This window comes from Lipotes vexillifer, unplaced genomic scaffold, assembly GCF_000442215.2.
Source record: "Lipotes vexillifer unplaced genomic scaffold, Lipotes_vexillifer_v1.1 scaffold49, whole genome shotgun sequence".
Lineage (NCBI taxonomy): Eukaryota > Metazoa > Chordata > Mammalia > Artiodactyla > Lipotidae > Lipotes > Lipotes vexillifer.
In genome coordinates, this window is record NW_006790551.1 from 2,969,755 (window position 1) to 2,996,525 (window position 26,771).

The 26,771-nt window shown below is 39.2% G+C and overlaps 1 pseudogene; it reads right to left on the reverse strand.

The window, feature by feature from the left end:
* Positions 1-18,587: 18,587 nt before the first annotated feature.
* LOC103087394 (riboflavin kinase pseudogene) lies at positions 18,588-19,168 on the reverse strand (annotated as a pseudogene).
* Between the last annotated feature and the right edge of the window lie 7,603 nt (positions 19,169-26,771).

Below are 26,771 nucleotides of genomic sequence, written 5' to 3' on the forward strand. Positions count from 1 at the left end.
GGAGAAAAAAAAAAAAAAAAAAAAAAAAAAAAAAAAAAAGTATACGGGAGAATGGGTGTAGGTTATATGCAAATACCACAGCATTTTATATAAGGGACTTGAGCATCCTACGATTTTGATATGGAGTGGGAGCGGTCTTAGTAACAATCTCCTGCAGATACAGAGGGAGGACTGTATTTCAAGATAACTTAAATATCATGAGGAATATCATAAAGAAAGTTGAAAGTACAGATTAAAATATGGTTTGTGGGTAGAAACTTCTTTTAATTAGTAAATAGTAATAGTTATAAATAGGTATCCTTTGGGTATGTAGCCTATGCCATACCTCCCTAAACTTTTCTCTGGCTAGATTTTTTTTTTTTTTTTTTTGGTATGTGGGCCTCTCACTGTTGTGGCCTCTCCCGCTGCGGAACGCAGGCTCTGGACGCACAGGCTCAATGGCAATGGCCCACGGCCTCAGCTGCTCTGCGGCATGTGGGATCTTCCCGGACCGGGGCACGAACCCATGTCCCCTGCATTGGCAGGCAGACTCTCAACCACTGCGCCACCAGGGAAGCCCTCTCTGGCTAGATTTAAAGATGGATGGAAATTTTTAATAAAAAAGAAATAGGAGGGCCTCCCTGGTGGCGCAGTGGTTGAGAGTCCGCCTGCCGATGCAGGGGATACGGGTTCGTGCCCCGGTCCGTGAGGATCCCACATGCCGCGGAGCCATGGCCGCTGAGCTTGCGCGTCCGGCAAGGGGAGAGGCCACGACGGTGAGAGGCCCACGTATTGCAAAAAATAAATAAATAAAAATAAAATAAAATTAAAAAAACCATGCCAGACTGGATTATTTTTTAAATTGTGATTAAATACACATACCATAAAATGCATCATCTTGACCATTTTTAAGTATACAATTCAGTGGTGTTAAATACATCCACATTGTTGGGCAACCATCACTACCCTTCATCCCCATAACTCTTTTCATCTCTTGCAACTGAAACTCTGTACCTGTTAAAGCAATAACTCTCCGTTCTCCCCTCTCTCCAGCCCCGGGCAACCACCGTCCTACTTCCTGTCTGTATGAGTTTGACTCTTCCAAATACCTCGTCTAAGTGGAATCATACAGTATTTGGCTTTCTGTGACTGGCTTATTTCACTGACAGTAATGTCTTCAAGGTTCATCCATGTTGTAGCAAGTGTCGGAATTTCCTTCCTTTTTAAGGCTAAATAATATTCCATTGTCTGTGTGTACCGCATTTTGCTTATTCATTCGTCGATGGACGCTTGGGTTGCTTCCATGTTTTAGCGCTTATAAATAATGCTACTCTGAACATGGGTGTGCCATGTTGAATTTTAACTTGCTTTCTGAGTAAGGCATACCACTTCAGAACTTCTCAAATCCCTTACTGGGCAAGGTCCATAGGCTGCATGAGTTTTGGAACGTGTCTTGGTTGTGCTTTTTCCTCTTGGTTTGGAAACCAGCTCACCCTAGGCAAGGACCCCCTCCCCATATCCTCAAGTACATTCTCTAGTAGGTCTGTGTCTTTATTCCTGACACACACATACACAGCTGGGCCTGTGAGCCATGGCCACTGAGCCTGTGAGTCCAGAGCCTGTCCACAAGGGGAGAGGCCACAACAGCGAGAGGCCCATGGACCGAAAAAAAAAAAAAAAAGAAATAGGAGAGTGTAGTTTTCTTTTTGAATTGAACATTGTGAAAGATAATGTATAACTTACAGTGAACAGCTCTGAATTTTGGTGTGGAACTGTTGTGGATTTTTTTTTTTTTTTTACCGTTATGTGAACTTCCTTTGCCTTTGGTGGAGCCACTTCTACCTTCTCAATGGAAAATGGTCCACCAGGCTTCCAGAGTATGGCTGCTCTGCACCTGATAACCTGGGAAAAAGGATATGGGGGCAGAAAAGGAAACTCCTTAGGCTTGGGAGTTGGAGAAATCCTGTATTAATGATTATTTGAAGGTTGAATCCAATTCTTCTGCGCTCAAGCCAAAAAAAAAAAAAGAGACCATCGCTTAAATATACACTGAATGTAGCCTCTTGAGCCTCAATTTAACTTTTCTTGTACTATCAGTCTCTGTATTCAAATTAGTCTTGCAATTCTAACTATACTTACATAATGCTACACAACCAAGAGGATAGATGTCATACTTTTGGTCTTACCATGAATGAAGTTGTCCAGTGTCAGGGTGGAAATGACTTTGCAGTGTAGGAGTTTTTTTGTGATCTTAGGTATGGGAGAGAATCAGTTTTGGGGTGGAGGCAGGGATGGAGACCATCTAGTTGTGGCAATTCATCAAATGGTGGTGGTCACTGGCAGATTGAGATTGACGAGGTTGTTGGTGGTAAGGTAGTTCTTAGGGGTTCTGATTTCAGCCCACCACTGTTCTCATTATAAATTCTCTTCTTATGTGGTCTCACCTATTTTTATAGAGTCAGCTACTACCTTTATGTAGATGACGTTCACAATCTGTATCTATGGATAGACTTGTCCCTAAGCTTTAGATTCTATTCATCAGCTACTTGAATGTTCTACAGGTACCTCAAACTCCACATGGTAAAACATATACACACCATTATTTCTTTCTTCTGCCACCCCCCTCCCCCTGCCCAGTGGTAGACCTAACACACAATCTGTTCTCTACTCTTTACTTTATTCTCTGTTTCAGTGAGTGGCCATGTAACCTACTCACTCATCCAAGAAAGAAACCTGGGAAGTAGCCTTAATTTTTCTCTTTCCGTCAGGCTCCACAATCTAAAAGTTTCTGTAATCTGTCCCTTCTCCACTCCTGCTGCTACTGTGTGGTCCAGTCCTCATTACCTTTCACCTGGCTTGGGTTCATCACCTTCAAGTCCATCTTCTATAGAATTGCTATCTCAACTATAATTCTGATCATGCTCTTTCCCAACCTAAAAATGATATTGCCACCAATTGTTTGTCAGAATCTGTCGACATGGTCTACAAGGCTCTCCATGACCTTCTTCCTGTCATTCTCTCCAACCTTATTTCTGGTCACTTCCAGACACAGAAAATATTCTGGAGATTCTCCTCATGTTGTTTCATCTGCCTGTACAATTGTCTCCTCCTTTACCTGGTGAATTCTTACATCTGTAAGTTTCCTCTTAGATGTCACCTTCTCTGTGAAGCCAGGCCAAGTTAGGAGCACTTTCTCTCTCTTTTTTATTATTCTTGCACACTCTTATAATTACTATGTCTCTCTGTGAGATCCTTGAAGGAGGGGATATATCTTTGACTCTGAAAAGTTTGATGTAGGGTTTGATATATTGCCTATTAAAGGACTGAAAAAACTGAGGAAAGGCAAAGCACATTAAGGGAATAAAAGAAAAGGGGAAGGGGAAGGAGAGGTATTAAGATTAAGACTGTCTCCCACTTTAGGAGTATAGAAACTACTTGGGCAATGAGGTGTTGGTAAAGAGACGAGTGCACAGATTGACACAATTATGATATGACATAAAGAAGACTATACTTACTTTCCCTGTAGTACTCATGCTGACTTTCTCCGTGTTCTTCTGGCCACAGATGAATATATTGAGAAAGGGAGATTCTGGTTACAACTTTCAAAGTCCAAGAGAATAGACATCACTGTTTGATCAAGAGGCTGGGTCCTGAGCTTTGTGTATAATCAGGAAATTAACACACCCGATGCTTGGAAGCTCAAATTTTCCTGTTCCTTAAGGGAGGTTCCTAAGTATGATATGAAATAGACTTAGCTCAGTGAAAATGCACAAAAGGTGAATTTGTGCAAACTCTTTTTTCTTCTCTCAATCATGAAGTTCTTTTGGTCTTTTAAATGTCCAAGTTTAAAATTTCTCATAGCGTGTATAGAATTGTGTCTATGTTGTTTTTCAAATGCAGATATGATCTCTGTAACTCTAAACGTGAGTAATCCATTTGATTTTCCAAGCATGTGTCGCATTTTCGAGGAATTAGGATGTTACTAGACAGTTTTATCTAGTAGTTTAGCATAAGCTCCTCACCTCTTGGTATGCTGAGCTGGTCACTCAGAGAAATTGAAACCAGTTTCTGTAAGAAGTCTAACAATCAGGATTTGAATTTGACCAAATCTCTGTATGTGGATTAAGAGAGTCTTGACCAGGACCCTGATGAACATGGGGGCAAGGAAATACATTCCCGATGAAAGGCAACACCAGTGGGAAAGTTTTAGCTAGAGGGGAAGAGAAGAAGATTAAATGCTCTTTCTGTGTCACGATATGAGCGTATGATTTTTCTTCCTTGGCCTGTTGGATTATGGTGGATTATATCGACTAATTTTCAAATGTTGAACCAGCTTTACATACCTGGAACACATTCTGCTTGGTGTACTAGTTTTCTTTCTTTGCACTGTCTCTGCCTGATTTTGTTTTCATAGTAATACTAATTTCATAAAATTATTTCCTCTTCTATTTTCTGTGAGGGATTGTGTAGAATTGGTGTTAATTCTTTAAATGTTTGGGTGAATTCTTCAGTGAAACCATCTGGGTCTACAGATTTCTAATTTGGGATGTTTAAAATTTTAAGTTGTGAGTTCAATTACCTTCATATTTGTGGGGCCATGGAAGTGATCTGTTTCGTATTTGGTGAGTTGTGGTAGTTTGCGGTTTTCGAGCAATTACTCCATTTTATCGAAGTTGTCAAATTTATGTGTGTAGAGTTGTTAATAGTATTCTCTTATTACTCTTTTGATGTTTGCAGTGCCAGTAGTTATATACTCTGTATTATTCCTGCTTATTGGTAATTTGTATGTTCTCCCTGTTTTTCTTTGTCAGTCTTGCCAGAGGTTTGTTAATTTTATTGATCTTTTCAAAGAACAAGCTCTGTTTCATTGATTTTTCTCTATTTTTTCTTTTCAATTTTGCCGATTTTTGCTATTAACTTATTTTGTTCTTTCTGTTTGTTTTTAGTTTATTTTGCTCTTTTATTTCTGGGGTCATGAAGCGTGAATGTGCATTATTGATTCACAGTTTTTCCTCTTTTTTAATGTAAGCATTTGGTGCCATATATCAGATTCAGTGCAGCTTTAGCTGTGTCACACAAATTTTGGTATGTTTTTCATTTTCATTCAGTTATATGTATTTTTTAAACTTTCCCTTGAATCTTCTTCTTTGACCTACAGATTATTTAGAAGTGTGTTGTTTAGCTTCCAAGTGCTTAGAGATTTTCCTTTTATTTCTGTTATTCATGTTTATGATTTCTGTTATTGATTTCTAGTTCAGTTCCATTGTGATCAGATAACAAACTGTATGATTTCAATTCTTTTTCCTTTGTTGAGATTTGTTTAATGGCCCAGGATATGATCTATCTTGGAATATGTTTCATGGGCACTTGAAATGAATGTGTATTCTGCTGCTTTTGGGTGGGATGTTCAATAAATGTCTCTTAGGTTCGATTAATCGATGGTGTTATAAGTTCTTCTATACCTTTGCTTTCTTTCTAATTTGTCTATCAGCTTTTCAGCCAGGGATTTTGAAGTCTTTAACTAAAATTGTTCATTTGTCTACTTTTCCTTTCAGTTCTGTCAGCTTTTGCCTCACAAATTTGTAGCTCTGGGTGCATACACACTTAAGATTGCTGTTTCCTCTTGGTGGATTGCCCTTTTATCATTATATAATATTCTGCTCTGCCTCTGATAATTTTATTTCCTCTGAAGTCCACTTTATCTGATATTAATATAGTCACTCTTACTTTATTTTGATTAATGTTTGCATGATATATATTCTTTACCTCTTTCCTTTCAACCTGCCTATATAAAGTGACTTTCTTATAGACAGCATACATTTGAGTCATGATTTTAAATCTACTCTACCAATTTCTGTCTTTTTAAAAAACAACTGTATTGAGATATAATTGACTTAATATACAATTCACCCGTTTAAATCGTACAATTCAGTTTTTTTGTAGATTCACAGATATGTGCAACTATCACTACAATCAATTTTAAAATACTTTCGTCACCTCAGAAAGAAACCCATACCTCTCTATTCCTTTCTCATCAATGCCCCACGCCCCAAACCACCACCCTGGCCCAATGCAACCATTCATCTACTTTTTGTCTGTATAGATTTACCTATTCTGGATGTTTTTACTGAATAGAATCATCTGATATGTGGTCTTTTATGACTGACTTCTTTCACTTAGCAGTATGTCCTCAAGGTCCATCCATGTTGTGGCATGTATCAATAATTCATTCCTTTTTATGGCCAAAACATATTCCATTGTATTAATGTAGTACATTATCTATTCATCAGTTAATGCTTATTTGGGTTGTTTCCAATTTTTGACTATTATGAATAATGCTGCTATAGTCATTCATGCACGTTTTTGTGTATACTTAGAAAATAAATTGCTGGGTTATATGGTAGAACTCTATGTTTAATTCTTTGAGGAACTGCCAGACTGTTTTCCAGAGTGGTTGCACCTTTTTACATTCCCACCAGCAGTGTATGACGATTATGATTTCTCCACATCCTTGTCAACATCTGATATTATCCTATTTTTAAAATTATAACCGTCCTAGTAGGTACAAAGTGGTATCTCACTGTGATTTTGATTTGAATTTCTCTGACATCTAATGATGTCGACTATCTTTTCATGTGCTTATTGGCCATCTGTATATCTTCTTTGGAAAAAAGTCTATTCAGATTGTTTGCCTGTTTTCAATTAAGCTCTTTGTCCTTTTTATTAAGTTATAAGAATTCTTTACTCTAGATACACATATCTCTTATCAAATATATGATTTGAAAATATTATCTACCATTCTGTGGGTTGTCTTTTCATTTTCTCGATAATGTCCTTAGAAGCACAAAAATTTTTTATTTTGATGACGTCCAACTTATTTATTTCCCCTTCTTCTTCTTCTTGTGTTGTATCTAAGAAACCACTGCCTACTCCAATGTTACAAAGATTTGCACTGATCAGTTTTTTCTGAGTTTTATAGCTTTAGTGTTTACATTTAGGTCTTTGATCCACTTTGAGTTAATTTGTATATGATGTGAGGTAAAGATCCAACATTTTCTTTCATGTGAGGATATCCAGTTGTCCTAGCACCATTTGTTGAAAAGATATTCTTTCTCTATTGGATGTCTTGGTACACTTGTCAACTGACAACTGCATGGGCCTGGCGAGTGCTGCGGAAGGGTCTGCAGTGGCTGCAAGAGCTATTGGGGTTGTCAGCGGTACCTCTAGGTCCAAAGGCTAGGGACCAAGGCAGGCAATGGTGGTGTCTGTGCAGCGGCTCAGCTGTGGGAAGAAGCTGCAAGTGTCTGTGTAGTGGCAGGGGCTGGTTGCAGACACACATGCAGTGGCAAGGGCCATTGCTAGTGGCAAGGGCCATTGCTAATAGCAAAGGCTGGGGCCAGCTGTGGGTGCACCTACAGCTCTGGGGGCCCTGGCTGTTGGCAAGAACTCCTGTGGTATAGGGTCTTGCCATGGGCATGTGTGTAGCAGTGGAGGCTGGTGACAGAAGTCAGGCTGGTGGGATGCAGTTGTACAGGTAGACTGGCTAGCTGTAAGTGAGCACAGTGGTGCACTCCAGTGACAGGAATCAGTCAGGTCAGGGCTGACAAGCAGCTATGGCGTCCTTATTGTTGGTGTACACTCCTGTGGTTGCAGGGTCTTGCAACTGGCACATGGCAGTGGACAGGCTTGGGCCAGTGGAGTGCAGGTGCAAAGCTGGAGGGGCTCATTGCAGGTAGGCCCAGCAGTGCAGACTAGTGACTGGAGATAGGGTGAAATCAAGACCCACAAGCAGCTGTGGGGCTGCGTTCGCAAGGCTGCAGGGTTTTGCCGTGGGTATGCACTTGGCAGTGGAGGCTGGAAGTGGGAGTTAGGCTGGCAGCATGCAGATGCACAGCTGGAGGCGCTAGCCCTGAGCATGTGCACAGTGGCGGGGGTCAGCCACAGGGGTCTAGGCTGATGTCTTTGCACTTGTACAGAGGCTGGGGCTGGCTGCCTGTGCAATCCCAGGCTCTGGCAGGGAGGAAGGAGAAGGAGCAGGGAGGGACTCAGGCTGCTGAGTGAAATCTGGGGTGAAAACTGGTGAAATCTGCAGGGGGTCCATGGTAGCTATGCAGGGGAAGGGGAGGGGGAGACTGACTCATTACTGGCGGGGGCGGGGCGTGGAATTCAGGTTCCCCACTAGCTATCATCACCTCGTGAGGCGGATACTGCTCCTTATACTTCTGGACAGAGGTGAGAACTCCAACTCTCCATTCAGCTTCCACTGACAGCTCCCCAGTTGGAAAGGATAGCAGTGCCTTGTTACTGCTATCACGTGGCCCCTATGACACAATGGGGAGTGAGTGTGTGTGTGTGTGTGTGTGTGTGTGTGTGTGTGTGTGTGTGTAAGGGTAGCCTAATTATTGCTGGGTGGTGGTGAAAGTTCTGACTCTTCACCAGGGCTCCTCTGACACCACTTCAGGAAGGAGGGGAGGGGTACCTCATTATTGCTGGGTGGGCATGGAAGTCTAGGCTTCCCACCCACACTATGGGGTGGGTGCTCACTACTGCCAGGTGGGGTTGAAATTCCCAGATCCTTCCTTTGCCTTCTCTGACAGCACCCTGGTGGGTGGGGCTACTGTTCTTTCTGTTGTGTTTGGTGGGAGTAGAGCAGCTATTATCTAAATGTTTTCTGTTTTACTAGGCTGCCCCTTTTGTAACTCTTTGGTTAGAGAGAGCAGGCTTTTGTTGGGGCCTTATTTTCTTGTCTGCGCCTGTTGGTGTTCTGAGGTTTCTGGCTTCTTCAGCTCCAAGTCTGAGATATATGAGGCATACAGAAAACCCAGGTAACTCACACCCATACATTCCTTGGGTCTCCAGGTCTCTAGTCTTCTGCCTTCTTCTCTCCACCTTTCAGAAAGCAAAGAAACAAATTAAAACCCCCCCCAAACACCACACAATATAAGAAATAATTATAACAATATCAGCAAACAAAATAATGTAGATGCATTATATGTGGAATCTTAAAAGAAAGTTACAAATGAACTTATATACAAAATAGAAATAGACCCCACAGGCATAGAAAACAAACTTATGATTACCAAAAGGGAAAGTGGGGAGGGATAAATTAGGAGTTTGGGATTAACATATACACATGACTATATATAAAATAGATAACCAACAAGGGCCTACTGTATAGCACAGGGAACTCTACTCAATATTTTGTAATAACCTATAAGGGAAAATAATCTGAAAAAAAATAGATGTATACATACATACGTATAACTAAATCACTGTGCTATATACCTAAAATTAACACAGCATTGTAAATCAACTATACTTCAATTTAAAAAGTAATGTAGATGGATTAAACTCATACCAAACAAACCCTACAAATTAATGTCAAACTTTAATCAGTAGGTTTATTAGTGAAAAAAGCAGAGAGGAGCATTGCTGAGGATGTTCATGCTCCATTTTCATCATCTGGGATCTCAAAATGAGAAGACACAGTGGATGCTGAAACACAAAAATTCAAACACTGAAATGACTGACTTGCCTGCATAAATGTGGCTAGGACAAAATAACTACAGCATGAGTATTTTAAAGGACAAAATTGTCTACCTGCCCCCATTTGTTATGTCTACATTTATCTCCCCTCTTTCCTCATAGGCACCAGAAAATGTCCTCTGGATCAAGTCCAGTGGGTAACTGACAATCATAAGATTTGACTTTAGTAATAGGAAGCAGAGACAATAATCATCTCTGCTTATGAGCCCTGGAAGTCATCTCATTTGGATCTGTAGTTACAGGGTGCACTTCACTCCTTCACATTTTTTTTTTTTTTTGCATTTCTTTTTCTTTTCTTCCAGTTTTATTGAGATATAATTGACATACAGTGTAAGTTTAAGGTGTAAAGCATAAGGATTTGACTTACATACATCATGAAATGATTACCACAATAAGTTTAGTGAACATAGATTATCTCATATAGATACAAAATTAAAGATATAGAAAAAATTTGTTTCCTTGTGATGAGAACTCTTAGGATTTACTCTTTATTTTTTTAATAGATCTTTATTGGAGTATAATTTCTTCACAATACTGTGTTAGTTTCTGTTGTACAACAAAGTGAATCAGCCATATGCATACATATATCCCCATATCCCTTCCCTCTTGAGCCTCCCTCCCATCTTCCCTATCCCACCCCTCTAGGTTGTCGCAAAACACCGAGGTAATCTCCCTGTGCTATGCTTCTGCTTCCCACTAGCTAACTATTTTATATTTGGTAGTATATATATGTCAATGCTACTCTCACTTTGCCCCAGCGTCCCCATCTCCCTGCCGTGTCCTCAAGTCCATTCTCTATGTCTACATCTTTATTCCTGCCCCGCCACTAGGTTCATCAGTAACATTTTTTTTTTTTAGATTCCATATATATGTGTTAACATATGGTATTTGTTTTTCTCTTTCTGACTTACTTCATGCTGTATGACAGACCCTAGGTGCATCCACCTCACTACAGATAACTCAGTTTTGTTTCTTTTTTTTTTTTTTTTTTTGCGGTACTGTGTCTCTATTCCTGCCCTGGACATAGGTTCATCTGTCGCATTTTTCTATATTCCGCATTTATGCGTTAATATACGATATTTGTTTTTCTCGAACTTACTTCACTCTGTATGACAGACTCTAGGTCCATCCACATCTCTACAAATGACCCAATTTTGTTCCTTTTTATGGTTGAGTAATATTCCATTGTATATATGTACCACATCTTCTTTATCCACTCATCTGTCATTGGACATTTAGGTTGTTTCCATGTCTTGGCTGTTGTAAATAGTGCTGCAGTGAACATTAGTGTACATGTGTCATTTTGAATTATGGTTTTCTCAAGGTATATGCCCAGTAGGAGGATTGCTGGGTCATATGGTAGTTCTGTTTTTAGTTTTTTAAGGAAGCTCCATATTGTTCTCCATAGTGGCTGTATCAATTTACATTCCCACCAACAGTACAGGAGGGTTCCCTTTTCACCCCACCCTTTCCAGCATTTACTGTTTCGAGATTTTTTGATAACGGCCATTCTGACTGGTGTGAGGTGATACCTCATTGTACTTTTGACTTGTATTTCTCTAAAATTAGTGATGTTGAGCATATTTTCATGTGCTTCTCGGCCATCTGTATGTCTTCTTTGGAGAAATGTCTATTTAGATCTTCCCCCCATTTTTTAATTGGGTTGTTTGTTTTTTAATGTTGAGCTCCATGCACTGTTTGTATATTTTGGAGATTAATCCTTTTTCAGTTGCTTCATTTGCAAATATTTTCTCCCATTCTGAGAGTTGTCTTTTTGTCTTGTTTATGGTGTCCTTTGCTGTGCAAAAGCTTTGAAGTTTAATTAGGTCCAATTTGTTTCTTTCTCTTTTTCTTTTCATTACTGTAAGAGGTGAGTAAAAAAAGATCTTGCTGTGTTTTATGTCAAAGAGTGTTTTTCCTATGTTTTCCTCTAAGAGTTTTATAGTGTCTGGCCTTACATTTAGGTCTTAAATCCATTTTGAGTTTATTTTTGTGTATGGTGTTAGGGAATGTTCTAGTTTCATTCTTTTACATGTAGCTGTCCAGTTTTCCCAGCACCACTTATTGAAGAGGCTGTCTTTTTTCCACTGTATGTTCTTACCTCCTTTGTTATAAATTAGGTGACCACATGTGCGTGGATTTATCTCTGGGCTTTCTATCCTATACTATTGGTCTATATTTCTGTTTTTGTGACAGTACGATACTGTCTTGATTACTGTAGCTTTGTAGTATAGTTTGAAGTCAGGGAGCCTGATTCCTCCAGCTCTGTTTTTATCCCTCAAGGTTGCTTTGGCTATTCAGCGTCTTTTGTGTTTCCATATGAAGTGTAAAATTTTTTGTTCTAATTCTGTGAAGAATGCCATTGGTAGTTTGTTAGGGATTACACTGAATCTGTAGATTGCTTTGGGTAGTATAGTCATTTTCACAATATTGATGCTTCCAATCCAAGAACATGGTATATCTCTCCATCTGTTTGTGTCATCTTTGATTTCTTTCATCAGTGTCTTATAGTTTTCTAGGTACAGGTCTTTTACCTCTTTAGGTAGGTTTATTCCTAGATATTTTATTCTTTTTGCTGCGATGGTAAATGGGATTGTTTCCTTAATTTCTCTTTCTGATTTTTCTTTGTAAGTGTATAGAAATGCCAGAGATTTGTGTCCATTAATTTTGTATCCTGCAACCTTACCAAATTCATTGATTAGTTCTAGTAGCTTTCTGATGGCATCTTTAGGATATTCTATGTATAGTCTCATGTCATCTGCAAACAGTGACAGTTTTACTTCTTCTTTTCCAATTTGTGTTCCTTTTATTTCTTTTTCTTCTCTGATTGCCATGGCTAGGACTTCCAAAACTATGTTGAATAATAATGGTGAGAGTGGACCTCCTTGTTGTGTTCCTGATCTTAGTAGAAGTGCTTTCAGTTTTTCACCATTGAGTATGATGTTTGCTGTGGGTTTGTCATATATGGCCTTTATTATGTTGAGGTAGTTTCACTCTATGCCCACTTTCTGGAGAGTTTTTATCATAAATGGGTGTTGAATTTTGTCACAAGCTTTTTCTGCATCTATTGAGATGATATATCATTTTTATTCCTTAATTTGTTAATATGGTATATCACATTGATTGATTTTTGTATATTGAAGAATCCTTGCATCCCTGGAATAAAGCCCACTTGATCATGGTGTATTATCCCTTTAATATGTTGTTGGATTCTGTTTGCTAGTATTTAGTTCAGGATTTTTGCATCGATGTTCATCAGTGATATTGGTCTATAATTTTCTTTTTTGTGATATCTTCTTCTGGTTTTGATAACAGGGTGATGGTGGCCTCATAGAATGAATTTGGCAGTGTTCCTCCCTGTGCAATTTTTTGGAAGAGTTTGAGAAGGATCAGTATTAGCTCCTCTCTAAATGTTTGATAGAATTCGCCTGTGAAGCCATCTGGTCCTGGAGTTTTGTTTGTAGGAAGATTTTTAATTACAGTTTGAATTTCATTACTTTTGATAGGTCTGTTTATATTTTCTAAATCTTCCTGGTTCAGTTGTGGAAAACTGTACCTTTCCAAGAATTTGTCCATTTCTTCATGGTTGTCCATTTTATTGGCATATAGTTTTTTGTAGTGGTCTCTTATAATCCTTTGTATTTCTGTGGTGTCAGTTGTGATTTCTCCTTTTTCATTTCTAATTTTATCGATTTGTGTCCTCTCCTTTTTTTCTTGATGAGTCTGTCTAAGGGTTTATCAATTTTGTTTATCCTCTCAAAGAAGCATCTTTTAGTTTCATTGATCTTTGCTAATGTTTTCTTCTTTTCTATTCCATTATTTCTTCTTTTAAACTTTTAAAAATTAACTTTATTTTTTATAGCAGTTTTATGTTCACAGCAAAATTGTTTGGAAAGTACAGTGAATTCTCATATACACCCATTCCCACACATGTACATCCTCCCCCACTATGAGCATCTGTACTACAGTGGTGCGTTTGTTATAGTCAATGAACATACATTGACATATCATTATCACCCCAAATCATTAATTTATATTAGGGTTCAGTCTTGGCATTGTACATTCTGTGGGCTTGACAAATGTATAATAACATGTACCCATAGTAATATCATACAGAATAGATTCATTGTCCTAAAAATCCTCTGTACTCTGCCTATTTATCCCTCCCCTGCCCCATTAACCCCTTCTAACCACTGCTCCTTTTGTTGTTTCCATAGATTTGTCTTTTCCTGAATGTCATATAGTTGGGATCATACAGTATGTAGCCTTTTCAGATTGGTGTCTTTCACTTAGAAATATCCATTTAAATTTCCTCCATGTCTTTTCATGGCTGGAAAGTTCATTTCGTTTCAGCACTGAATAATATTCCAGTGTTTGTATGTACCACAGTTTTGTGTATCCATTCACTTACTGAAGGACATCTTGGTTGCTTCTAAGTTTTGGCAGTTTTGAAAAAAGCTGTTATAAACATTCATGTGCAGGTTTTTGTATGGATATTTTGTATGAACAGTTTTCACTTCTTTTGGGTAAGTACCAAGGAGCATAGTTTCTGAATTATGTAGTAAGAGTATGTTTAGTTTTTTTAAGAAATCACAAAAATAACTTCCAAAATGGCTGTACCATTTTGCTTTCCTAACAGCAATGAGTGAGAGTTCCTGTTGCTCCACATCCCTGCCAGCATTTGGTGTGTGAGTGTTTAGGATTTTTGCTGTTCTAGTAGGTGTGTAGTGCCATCTCATTGTTGTTTTAATTTGCAGTTCTCTAATGACATGTGATGTCAAACATATTTTTATAGCTTTATTTGCTATTTGTATATCTTCTTTGGTGAGGTGTCTGTTAAGTCTTTGGCCCACTTTTTAATAGAGTGTTTTCTTATTGTTGAGATTTAAGAGGTTTTTATATATCTTGGATAAGTCCTTTATCAGGTCTTATTTTTTGAATTTTATATTACTTTATTTTTTATACAGCAGGTTCTTATTATTTATCTATTTTATACATCTTAGACTATATATGTCAATCCCAATCTTCCAGTACATCCCCCCACTGTCCCACCACCCCCGCTTTTCCCCTTTGGTGTCCATACGTGTGTTCTCTACATCTCTGTCTCTATTTCTGCCCTGCAAATTGGTTCATCTGTACCATTTTTCTAGATTCCACATATATGCATTAATATACGATATTTGTTTTCTCTTTCTGACTTACTTCACTCTGTATGATGGTCTCTAGGTCCATCCACGTCTCTACAAATAACACAATTCCATTACTTTTTATGGCTGAGTAATATTCCATTGTATATATGTACCACATCTTCTTTATCCATGCATCTGTGGATGGGCATTTAGGTTGCTTCCATGACCTGGCTATTGTAAACAGTGCTGCAGTGAACATTGTTATGCATGCGTCTTTTTGAATTATGGTTTTCTCTGGGTATACACCCAGTAGTGGGATTGCTGGGTCATATGGTAATTCTATTTTTAGTTTTTTAAGGACCCTCCATACTGTTCTCCATAGTGGCTGTATCAATTTACATTCCCACCAACAGTGCAAGAGGGTTCCCTCTACTAGAGCTAATCAATGAATTTGATAAAGTTGCAGGATACAGAATTAATACACAGAAATCTCTTGCATTCCTATACACTTACAATGAAAGATCAGAAAGAGAAATTAAGGAAACAGTCCCATTTACCATCGCAAAAAAAAGAATAAAATACCTAGGAATAAGCCTAACTAAGGAGGTAGAAGACCTGTACTTAGAAAACTATAAGACAATGATGAAAGAAATCACAGATGACACAAATGGATGGAGGAATATACCATGTTCTTGGATTGGAAGCATCAATATCGTGAAAATGACTGTACTCCCCAAAGCAATCTACAGATTCAGTACAATCCCTATCAAACTACCAATGGCATTTTTTACAGAACTAGAGCAAAAAATCTTAAAATTTGTATGGAGACACAAAAGACCCCAAATAACCAAAGCAGTCTTGAGGGAAGAAAACGGAGCTGGAGGAATCAGACTCCCTGACTTCAGACTATACTACAAAGCTACAGTAATCAAGACAGTATGGTACTGGCACAAAAACAGAAATATAGCGCAATGAAACAGGATAGAAAGCCCAGAGATAAACCCACACACTTATTGTCAACTAATCTATGACAAAGGAGGCAAGGGTATACAGTGGAGAAAAGACAGTCTCTTCAATAAGTGGTGCTGGGAAAACTGGACAGCTACATGTAAAAGAATGAAATTACAACACTCCCTAACACCATACACACAAAAAAACTCAAAATGGATTAAAGACGTAAATGTAAGACCAGACACTATAAAACTCTTAGAGGAAAACATAGGAAGAGCACTCTTGGATGTAAATCAGCACAAGATCCTTTTTTGACCCACCTCCTAGAGTAATGGATATAAAAACAAAAATAAACAAATGGGACCTAATAAAACTTAAAAGCTTTTGCACAGCAAAGGAAACTATAAATAAGATGAAAAGACAACCCTCAGAATGGGAGAAAATATTTGCAAATGAATCAATGTACAAAGGATTAATCTCCAAAATATATAAACAGCTCATGCAGCTCAATATTAAAAAAACAAACAACCCAATCAAAAATGGGGGAAAGTTCTAAATAGACATTTCTCCAGCGAAGACATACAGATGTCCAAGAGGCACATGAAAAGCTGCCCAACATTACTAATTATTAGAGAAATGCAAATCAAAACTTCCATGAGGTATCACCTCACACTGCTTAGAATGGGCATCATCAGAAAATCTACAAACAACAAATGCTGGAGAGGGTGGGGAGCAAAGGGAACGCTCTTTCACTGTTGGTCGAATGTAAATTGATACAGCCACTATTTCATTTATTTCTGCTCTGATATTTATGATTTCTTTGCTTCTACTGACTTTGGGTTTTCTTTGTTCTTCTTTCTCTAGTTGCTTTAGGTGTAGGGTTAGATTGTTTGTTTTAGCCTTTTCTTGTTTCTTGAGGTGAGATTGAATTGCTGTAAACTTCCCTCTTAGAACTGCTTTTGCCATGTCCCATAGGTTTTGGGTCATCCTATTTTCATTGTCATTTGTTTCTATGTTTTTTTGTTTTTTTTTTTTCACTTGGCCAAGATTTATTTCAAGGCCTGAAAACACTGACTAATCGAAAATGGCCCTACTGCGATTTCTTATAATGTATAAATACTTAATATAAAACTTTAAAAAATGTAGACACTATTAACTAACTCCTAAACTACACACAATAGGCTTTTCAAAAGCAATAGTTATTTAAGAAAATGTAAGGTGACAATATCAAAGAATTTTCACACTTACTGAGGACACAGTCAGTCACAAGCTACTCAAACACAAATCTTTTTTACACTTTCCATGTTTGTTTTTAACTTTATTTCATAGAACCACTGATAATTGAGGCTTTTTTCAAGTATAGGATAACATTAAATTACATTTTCTAAGTATTTCTATAAAGAAGAAATGAAAAAGACACCTACTACATTGTTTGCCATAAATTCATACACCAAAAAGTCAAAACAATCCAAGTGAATTTATTCCTGCTTCCCCCTTCTCCAACATTAGCTTTAGATGTTCTTCTAAGTATTATATAAAGTTTTGTTAAAATCAGTTCTCTCATTTATGCAGATTAGGGGAAAATGGTTTTATAATAACTTTAAAATTATCTTCTAAATAGCACTCTTTAGCCTTAAATTACATTGTGCACACACAACTACAACAGTTTGCATTTGCTCAGGAACATATAATCACCTTAAAAACAAATAACTTTGTATTTCATAGTTTAGTTGACTCTTAAATAGTTTCCCTAGGCGAGGAAACAAGTATTTTGTGTTAAGAAACTGGTATATGTAAATGAAATGCTAGGTGTTCGTTTAAACTTTGAGAAAACCTACAGATGAACTTTTGGGTGTTTCTTCTAAAATGCAAGAGATATTGCGCTTAATCACTGTTCATATAGTGAAGGGATGGGATGGCAGATACAGACGCAGATGAAACTCTACATTTTGTAAATGTAGAGTTGGATATTCTAAATGGAAGAACTGACACTGACAGTTGTTTACAGGAAACAAAGGTTAAGAAAAATGTTGAAGAATATCTACTCTTAAAAAGAGAGAAGTGTTATACAACACAAAAATGAGAGCTAGAGATTCAAAAAACACTCATTTTACTGTTTTAAAAGAAAAACAAAAAAATAATAGGGAGAGAGTCTAGACCAATTAGAACTGAGGCAGCTGTAACAAAAATGGAACACAGTACAATGATTTGAGCCCTTAAAGGAAATGACTAACTAAAATGAAATTTCACAAGTCTTTATGTCTATAATAATATATAAATGCACAAAATATCAAAAATATGAAGTCTGGATTTTTCCCCTTAGGTTTGTAATAAACTGTCGAACCTCTGCTTAATATAGTTACTTTTATAAGCCTTCTGATTAGCAGAGTATGCTATACAGGTACATGCATGCTAGAATTTTACCATGAGAATTATAGTTCTCATCTCAAACTAGTGACTTGCCTGTTACCCATATTTATATGTATTTCATTTCCATTATAAAACACTTAAGACCTTTCTAGTGGTACATTTTAATCAAGATATTACATAAAAAAGAATCTTGGGCTTCCCTGGTGGCGCAGTGGTTGAGAGTCCGCCTGCCGATGCAGGGGACACGGGTTCGTGCCCCAGTCTGGGAAGATCCCACATGCCGCGGAGCGGCTGGGCCCGTGAGCCATGGCCGCTGAGCCTGTGCGTCCGGAGCCTGTGCTCCACGATGGGAGAGGCCCGCATACCGCAAAAAAAAAAAAAAAAAAGGAATCTTGATTTTAAAAATGAACCTTTTTAGTACTGTAACATGATGGGTTTAATTGAACAGTTGGAACATAATATGGTAACTACACTGTACTGTTTAATTCACATTAATTCACAGTTTAATGTAGGAAAACGTTTGATTTTTAAAGTATAACCAAGATGAGACTGTAGAGTTATGAGCAGTAAAATATTAGAAAACAGTGAATGAATAAATATGATGCTTTTCCATCAGTGGCCATTCATTATTTTGCTTTTAGGAACCTGGAAGAAATTGTCTTCTTTGAGTTTCAAATGTTCTGGTAAATCTAGTCGTTTCTTAGCTTCCTCAGTATCACCTTGAATTGCTGAAATAAGTGACTCTAAAGAATCAAAAGTTCTTTTCTGGTCTGAGGTAGCCGACGATGGCCACGTTGAGAATTTCCCCATAGAAGTCCTCTTTGAAAGTATGCATGATATGAGTTTCCATGGACTTTTTTGTATTCTTGGAGTATGGGTTCCATCCTATGCTCACCACCATCTTATGGACGTCTCCACTTCCAACACTGGCCCAACCATAATATATGCCAGTGGATACGTCAGCTGGAAGATTAGCTACTACTTGTTCAGGAAAGTTAGCTGTAGGGATGCCCAGCTACCAGGAGCCGCAACCGAAGCACCGCACCACCCGGCTGCAGCAGAAGTACGGCAGGTGCCTCATGACGCCGTCAGCTAGGGGTGCGGGCTGTGGTCCAGTCCGCGTGTCCCGCGGATCCGCCATCGAGGCGGTGCCAGGACCCCCTGGACCAGCCGGGGGACACGGGTGGGAGCTCCGCAGGCCAGCTGGCTGGCTGGGCGAGTGCACGGGCATACAACGGGCGTAGTGGCACAGATGACACACCATGGCGAGACCCTCACGCCACTGACCGAACAGAAGGTGCCGGGTGACTCAGATGCTGCGTCTGGGCTCCGGAACGCCGGCGACCGCGGAAGTGCGTGTTTCTATGTTTTTGTTTTGTTGTTTTTTTTTTTTTTTGCTATACGTGGGCCTCTCACTGTCGTGGCCTCTCCCCTTGCCGGACGCGCAAGCTCAGCGGCCATGGCTCCGCGGCATGTGGGATCCTCCCGGACCGGGGCACAAACCCGTATCCCCTGCATCGGCAGGCGGACTCTCAACCACTGCGCCACCAGGGAGGCCCTCTATGTATTTTTTAACTTATTTGATTTCTTCAGTGGTCTCTTGGTTATTTAGTAGTGCAGTTTAGCCTCCATGTATTTGTGGTTTTTACAGGTTTTTTTCCCTGTAATTGATTTCCAATTTCATAGCATTGTGATCAGAAAAGATGCTTCATATGATTTCAATTTTCTTAAATTTCCCATGGTTTGATTTGTGACCCAAGATGTGATCTATCCTGGAGAATGTTCCATGTGCAGTTGAGAAGAAAGTGTATTCTGCTACTTTCAGGTGGAATATTCTATAAATATCAATTAAATCTCTCTGGTCTATTGTGTCATTTAAACCTTGTGTTTCCTCATTTATTTTCTGTTTGGATGATCTATCTACTGATGTAAGGGGGGTGTTAAAGTCCCCTACTATTATTGTGTTACTGTTGATTTCCCCTTTCATGGCTGTTAGGATTTGCCTTATGTATTGAGGTGCTCCTATGTTGGGTACATAAACATTTATAATTGTTATGTCTTCCTCTTGGATTGATCCCTTGATCATTATGTAGTGTCCTTCCTTATCTCTTGTAAGAGTCTTTAAAGTCTATTTTATCTGATATGAGAATTGTTACTCCAGCTTTCTTTCGATTTCCATTTGCATGCAATATCTTTTTCCAGCCTTTCAGTTTCAGTCTGCATGTGTCCCTAGATCTGAAGTGGGTCTCTTGCAGACAGCATATAAATGGGTCTTGCTTTTGTATCCATTCAGCCAGTCTTTGTCTTCTGGTTGGGGCATTTAATCCATTTATATTCAAGGTTATTACCAATATGTATGTTCCTATTACCATTTTCTTAATTGTTTTGGGTTTGTTTCTGTGGGTCTTTTTCTTTTCTTGTGTTTCCTGCCTAGAGAAGTTCCTTTAGCATTTGTTGTAAAGCTGGTTTGGTTGTGCTGAATTCTCTTAGCTTTTGCTTGTTTGAAAAGCTTTTGATATCTCCGTGGAATCTGAATGAGATCCTTGCTGGGTAGAGTAATCTTGGTTGTAGGTTTTTCTCTTTCATCACTTTAAGTATATCTGCCACTCCCTTCTGACCTGCAGAGTTTCTGCTGAAAAATCAGCTGATAACCTCATGGGGATTCCTTTGTATGTTATTTGTTTCTTTTCCCTTGCTGCTTTTTTTTTTTTTTTTTTTTTTGCAGTATGTGGGCCTCTCACTGTTGTGGCCTCTCCCGCTGCGGAGCACAGGCTCTGGATGCACCGGCTCAATGGCAATGGCCCACGGGCTCAGCCGCTCTGCGGCATGTGGGATCTTCCCGGACTGGGGCACGAACCCATGTCCCCTGCATCAGCAGGCAGACTCTCAACCACTGCACCACCAGGGAAGCCCTCCCTTGCTGCTTTTAATACTTTTTTTTTTAATTTAATTTTTGTTAGTTTGATTACTATGCGTCTTGGTGTGTTTCTCCTAGGGTTTATCCTGTATGGGACTCTCTGTGCTTCCTGGACTTGATTGACTATTTCCTTTCCCATGTTAGGGAAGTTTTCGACTATAATCTCTTCAAATATTTTATTCTTTTTTGCTTCTTCTTCTGAGGCCCCTATAATTCAAATGTTGGTGCATTTAGTGTTGTCCCAGAGGTCTCTGAGATTGTCTTCAATTCTTTTCATTCTTTTTTCTTTATTCTGCTCCTTGGCAGTTATTTCCACCATTTTGTCTTCCAGGTCACTTATTCGTTCTTCTGCCTCAGTTATTCTGTTATTGATTCCTTCTAGTGTATTTTTCATTTCAGTTATTGTGTTGTTCATCTCCGCTTGTTTGTTCTTTAGTTCTTCAGTTCTTCTAGATCTTTGTTAAATATTTCTTGTATTTTCTCAATCCATGCCTCCATTCTATTTTTGAGATTCTGGATCACCTTTACTATCATTATTCTGAATTCTTTTTCAGGTAGATTGCCTACTTCTTCTTCATTTATTTGGTCTTGTAGGTTTTTACCTTGCTCCTTCATCTGTGACATAGTTTTTTGTCATCTCATTTTTTTTTTTTTTATGAGTAAAATTGTGTTCCTATCTTACTGGTTGTTTGGCCTGAGGCTTCCAACACTGGAGTTTGTAGGCTGTTGGGTAGAGCTGGGTCTTGGTGCTGAGATGAGGACCTCTGGGAGACCTCACTCCGATGAATATTTCCAGGAGTCCAAGGTTCTCTGTTAGTCCAGTGGTTCGGACTTGGAGCTCCCACCACAGGAGCTTCAGCCGACCCCCGGCTCATGAACCAAGATCCCGCAAGCTGCACAGGGTGGCAAAGAAAAAAAAAAAGAGGAGAGAAATAACAAAGTGAAAAATAAAATTAGACTAGGAAACAAACAGATATGTTAGAAAGAAAAAATATATATATATGTGAAACAACAACCAGAAGGTAAAACAGAACCACAATAGTAAAAAAGAGGAGGAAAAAAAAAAAAGGTGGAAAGGCCTTGGCTGTGGAGGGTGGGACCTAAGCAGGGGTGGGGTTTGGGTGGTAGGTGGGGCCACTGCTTAGGACCCACAGGGCTGGAAAAGGCCCTGGGGGTGTGGGGTGTGGGGCCTCGGCTCAATGGAACAGAAGGGGCCCAGCCGTGCCTCCCACCACTGGTCTCAGAGGACTGGGGACCCCACCAGGGAGCTCAGCAGTTTTCCCGGGCTCGAGTGGGTGAGGCAAATATCCTCCACTCCTCTCCCGCTCCTCTGGTCCTGGAGGGCCCCTCCCGCCTGCCTCTCCTGTTCTCCCCCAGCCTCCCTCCCATGCCCCCAAGACCAGTGCAGCCCGGACGGGGCCTCTGAGGGCGTAGGACCCTGCCCAAGAGCCTGCAGACATCCCCAGCCGATTGGGCAGGGGATACGCTGGGCACACACCCCACGATCCGAGCCCCCGAGTGTCCCTCCAGGCATGGGAACCCCTCACCACTCTCAGCCACACCCCTCAGGGGTGCCAGTCCTGTTCCGCCTCCCCTTCCTCTCCCCAACTCAGTCCCCACACATCCTACTGGTTTTCTTTGGGGTTCCTCCCATCTCCTTGGGCGTTGAGGTCCCCCAGCCGCATCCTGCAGGAGCCCTAGTCGTGGGGAGATGCAAACTCCAAGTTTTCCCACGCTGCCATCTTGACTCTACCACCTGGGATTTACTCTTTTAACATCTTTCATATATAATGTACAGCGGTTTTAATTATATTTATCATGTGTGCATTATATCCCTAGTACTTATTTATCTTATAACTGGAAGTTTGTACCTTTTGACTACCTTCATCTAACTCACCCCCCCAACCCCTACCTCTAGTAACTACAAATCTGATTTTTTACTGTTCATTCCATGACGTTTAATCACCTTGTAGCTGCCCATGAGCTGGTATGATTGGAAAGGGAGGATTCCCACAGCATCTATTTTTTAATTGTGAATGGCTACATGAGAATCATCATAGTATTCCACTTCAAATGTCAGCTTCTTAGCTTCATCCCTCATCTCCTATGGTACTACACAACCACTTTCAATAGCTGTAAAACAGTTCTCTGTTAGGAAGAATAATAAGCATTATACATTGTATAGTGGCAGGTACCCTAGATGTGTGCAGTATTCGAATTCCATTGTTCTAAATTCATTTGTAGTACCTTGGCTCATTAACACATGTTCTTATTTATTCATTTATTTAAACAGCTTTTTTTTACTGAGCCAATCCCATATTTCAGGCATTGCATTTGATGCTGCGGTAATGATGATGAATGTGATATTCAAAGAGTTCACAGTCTAATAGTGCAAACAAATAATCAGACAATTACAATATACTGTTTGACGTGTTATAATGGGGGGAGTAGAGGGTGCAATAGGAACAGAGAGGAAGTATATGTAACCTAGATTTCTGGGAGCTCGAGGGCCCTGCTTGACTTGGACAATGGCTGGGAGTTAAGGAACATGGAGTTTGGTGGGGATGGGGTTTGGGCATGGATGGGTTTCAGAACAAGGAACTACATGTGTGAAGGCTCAGAGACAAGGGAGCCTGGTATCATTTGAGGGGCAGGGACTGGGAGAAGACTGAAAGAAGCTCAGTGTAATTGAGGCACTGTGTGCAAGGAGTGAAATGAAAGATGTGAGAGTAACATGGAAGACTCATGTAGAGAAGGGAGTGGTAAGAATACAAAACTTACTCAGCTGGTAATTGGCTATGTGATCCTGGTAAGTCACTACACTGCACTTACCTGAGTCTTGATTTTCTTCCCCATAAAATGAAGGTGACAGCCAAATGACCTCAGAAATTACATCTGCCATACCCTATCAAACCTAAGTTCAATAAGTCCCTTTGCAAAAAGGTTTCTACAAATGGCTTCTGTTAGTGGGGTTGGGAAGGGTTAATAATATTGTATCCCAGGAGTATAAAACCCAGAAGCTTGGTCTGCATTTTATTTTTCTCATGAAAGTTCATCTCAGTTTCTTTGCACTCCGTTTTGTTCTGTCACTACATACTATTTTGCTCTATTACTACTTACACTGTTAATATTACAAAGAATAATGTTATTTATTTAACCTTTGGTACCAAAGTCTAATGTTGCTAAATCATAGATAATTATCAAGCCAATTCCAATAAAGTAAATTTAAAGAGAAGTAACATTTCCTCATATTCCAATTCAGTAATGTAAATTGCTTGAGGACTTTGTGAATAAGTTGGAAAAAACTCCCTGTTTCTAGGGTCAAATTCTGAAATTAGGTTTCCAGGTAGGGAAGATGACTATATTAAATTAATATCTGGGGCTTATTTATAGTCATTACCTGTTAGTCATAGTAAATGTGAAGAGCAGAAGTGGCAACTTTTCTGATATTTTTATGTGCTTGTAAACTCTGCAAAAGTGGCCATTTAGCAATAAATGCATGTTCTCCATCAAATTAGCATCAATGCCTACCTCATCTCCTCAGGAAATTAGATTCACCTTTTGCATTTTCACCCACGATTTGGTGACCATGGTCTTTAAATATTTTAAGGACACTAAATTTAAAATGCTTGAAAAGCTATGTGTTATTTAATTTTCTCGCATACATCATTGTATGAAACAATGCGTTAACCTCATGCTTCAATGGAGAAGAATCTGAGTTCTAAATTCTCAGCATGCTTATCTTTTCCTATGAATGTGAAGCTTCAATCCACAGTCAATAATGTGGGAACTGTCTATTGTTTTTCTAGGCTAGTGATGGATGGATTTTGGTACTCTCTTACTGCTGGTGACAAAATAGGATACATTTATTTAAATAATGCTGGGAGATAGGAGTGAAATATTTAGCTGAAGATTTTTAAAGGAGAGCTACTTAAGGGTCAGTTTCAGAGTACTATAAAAAGTATTTGGGCCACATTGTTTCAGAACCCATAACCATAGTCTCATAAGCTCTGAACTCAATATACATAGAAGCATGGTGGACTCATAGAGCTAGAAAGTGGCTTCGAGGTCAAACACTCCAACACCTGTATTTTTGAGATGCTTTGTAGCTTGACTGATTTCAGTCAGTCTACAAAGTGCACTTTAATAATTTCAACCAAAATTATTGTTGATTTATGTCAATCACTACTAGGTGGGACTGCATAGCAGTATCATATAGTAAGGCCCAGGAAATGCATGATAATATCCTAGGAAAACCCAGTTCTCTTTAGATGTAAAAATTCTTACACTCTTACTTGTTTACATAGAAAATATTTTGCAATCAAGACCTTTAAACTCACTCAGTACTCCTCACAAACACAATCTGGCCCTTGCAGATGGAATTGTTTGCTGCTTACCATATGCAAGTTTTGTTCTCTCTTTTATGGGTTCTTACACACAGTTCCAATTTCTACAGTGTCTTTTACCCTGTTGTTCATGTTGTAGTTCTATAAGCTCCCAAGGCTCAGCTTAGGGCTGACCTGCTCCCTGAGGGCTTCCCGTCTTCCAGTCAGAAATGAGGTCTCTATGCCTTGAATCTGTAGTCTTCTGGATTTCATTCAACTCTGCTTTTCCAGTGTGTCTAGCACAATGTTATTAAATGTTTAATGAATGTATGCTGAAGAGAAATATTTCTGAAATATCACACAGTAAACTGTTGATTGAAAATAAACCCATAAAAGCAGCACAAATTGTACCTTGTAAATAAATAATTTTCTGGAGGAAGTTAGGTCATTTCAAAATTGTGTTATAGTCGGTTGCTAATTAAGTTGTACTATAAGTTAATTTAATTCCCAATTAAATTTAATTTATTGTCATATATATCAGTACTCAAATCACAATGAAAATTTTATTATAACATAATTTTGTAGTATTTTTTTTTCTTTCATTGGTCTTTCCTTTTATTTTCACATTTGATCTTCATACCTGTTTCTCAAGAAAAGAGGTATGATTATCCCCATTTTATAGATGAGGACAGTGATGACATGGGCAAAGGTAGCCATCTGGGGTCACACAGTGACTGCTTAAAGGGCTCTTCAAAACTGACTTAAAGCTCTTTTATTGCCATTCTCTAAACGGTTTCCCACAGCCACCCTCTTTTATATTTGATCTGAGACCTCTCACTTCTCATAAAATCTTGGGTGCAAGAGTCATATGCATAAGGTATCTCACATTACACAAACACACATACACACAAATACCAATTTCCATCTTGGAGCAATTCAAATGCCTTATTGATTTCTTTCAAAAGGCAACTTATGGGGGGGATTTTCCTGGTGGCACAGTGGTTAAGAATCCGCCTGCCAATGCAAAAGACACAGGTTCAAGCCCTGTTCCAGAAAGATCGCACATGCCGCGGAGCAACGAAATCCGTGTACCACAACTACTGAGCCTGTGCTCTAGAGCCCACGAGCCACAGCTACTGAGCCTGCATGCCACAACTACTGAGCCCGTGCGCCTCAAGCCCGTGCTCTGCAACAAGAGAAGCCACCACAATGAGAAGCCCGCACACCACTACGAAGAGTAGCCCCTGCTCGCCGCAACTAGAGAAAGCCCGCACGCGGCAACGAAGACCCAATGCAGCCAAAAATAAATAAATAAAGGCAACTTATGGGTTATAAGTAGATCTATGTTAATTTTGTTTACAAGTAGTCAGTTACCAGTTTAGGAATAGAGTCTGGTTTTAAACTCTGTAGAAGGAGAGTTCAATAATAACAAGACTTGGGAAAAAAGAATCAAAACTAAACAAAGAATCAAATGAACTGTTTATGTAGAAAATTGGCAAAAGCATTCATGGGGGATAGTAAACCATTTACTTTTTTTTTTTTTTTTTTTTTGCG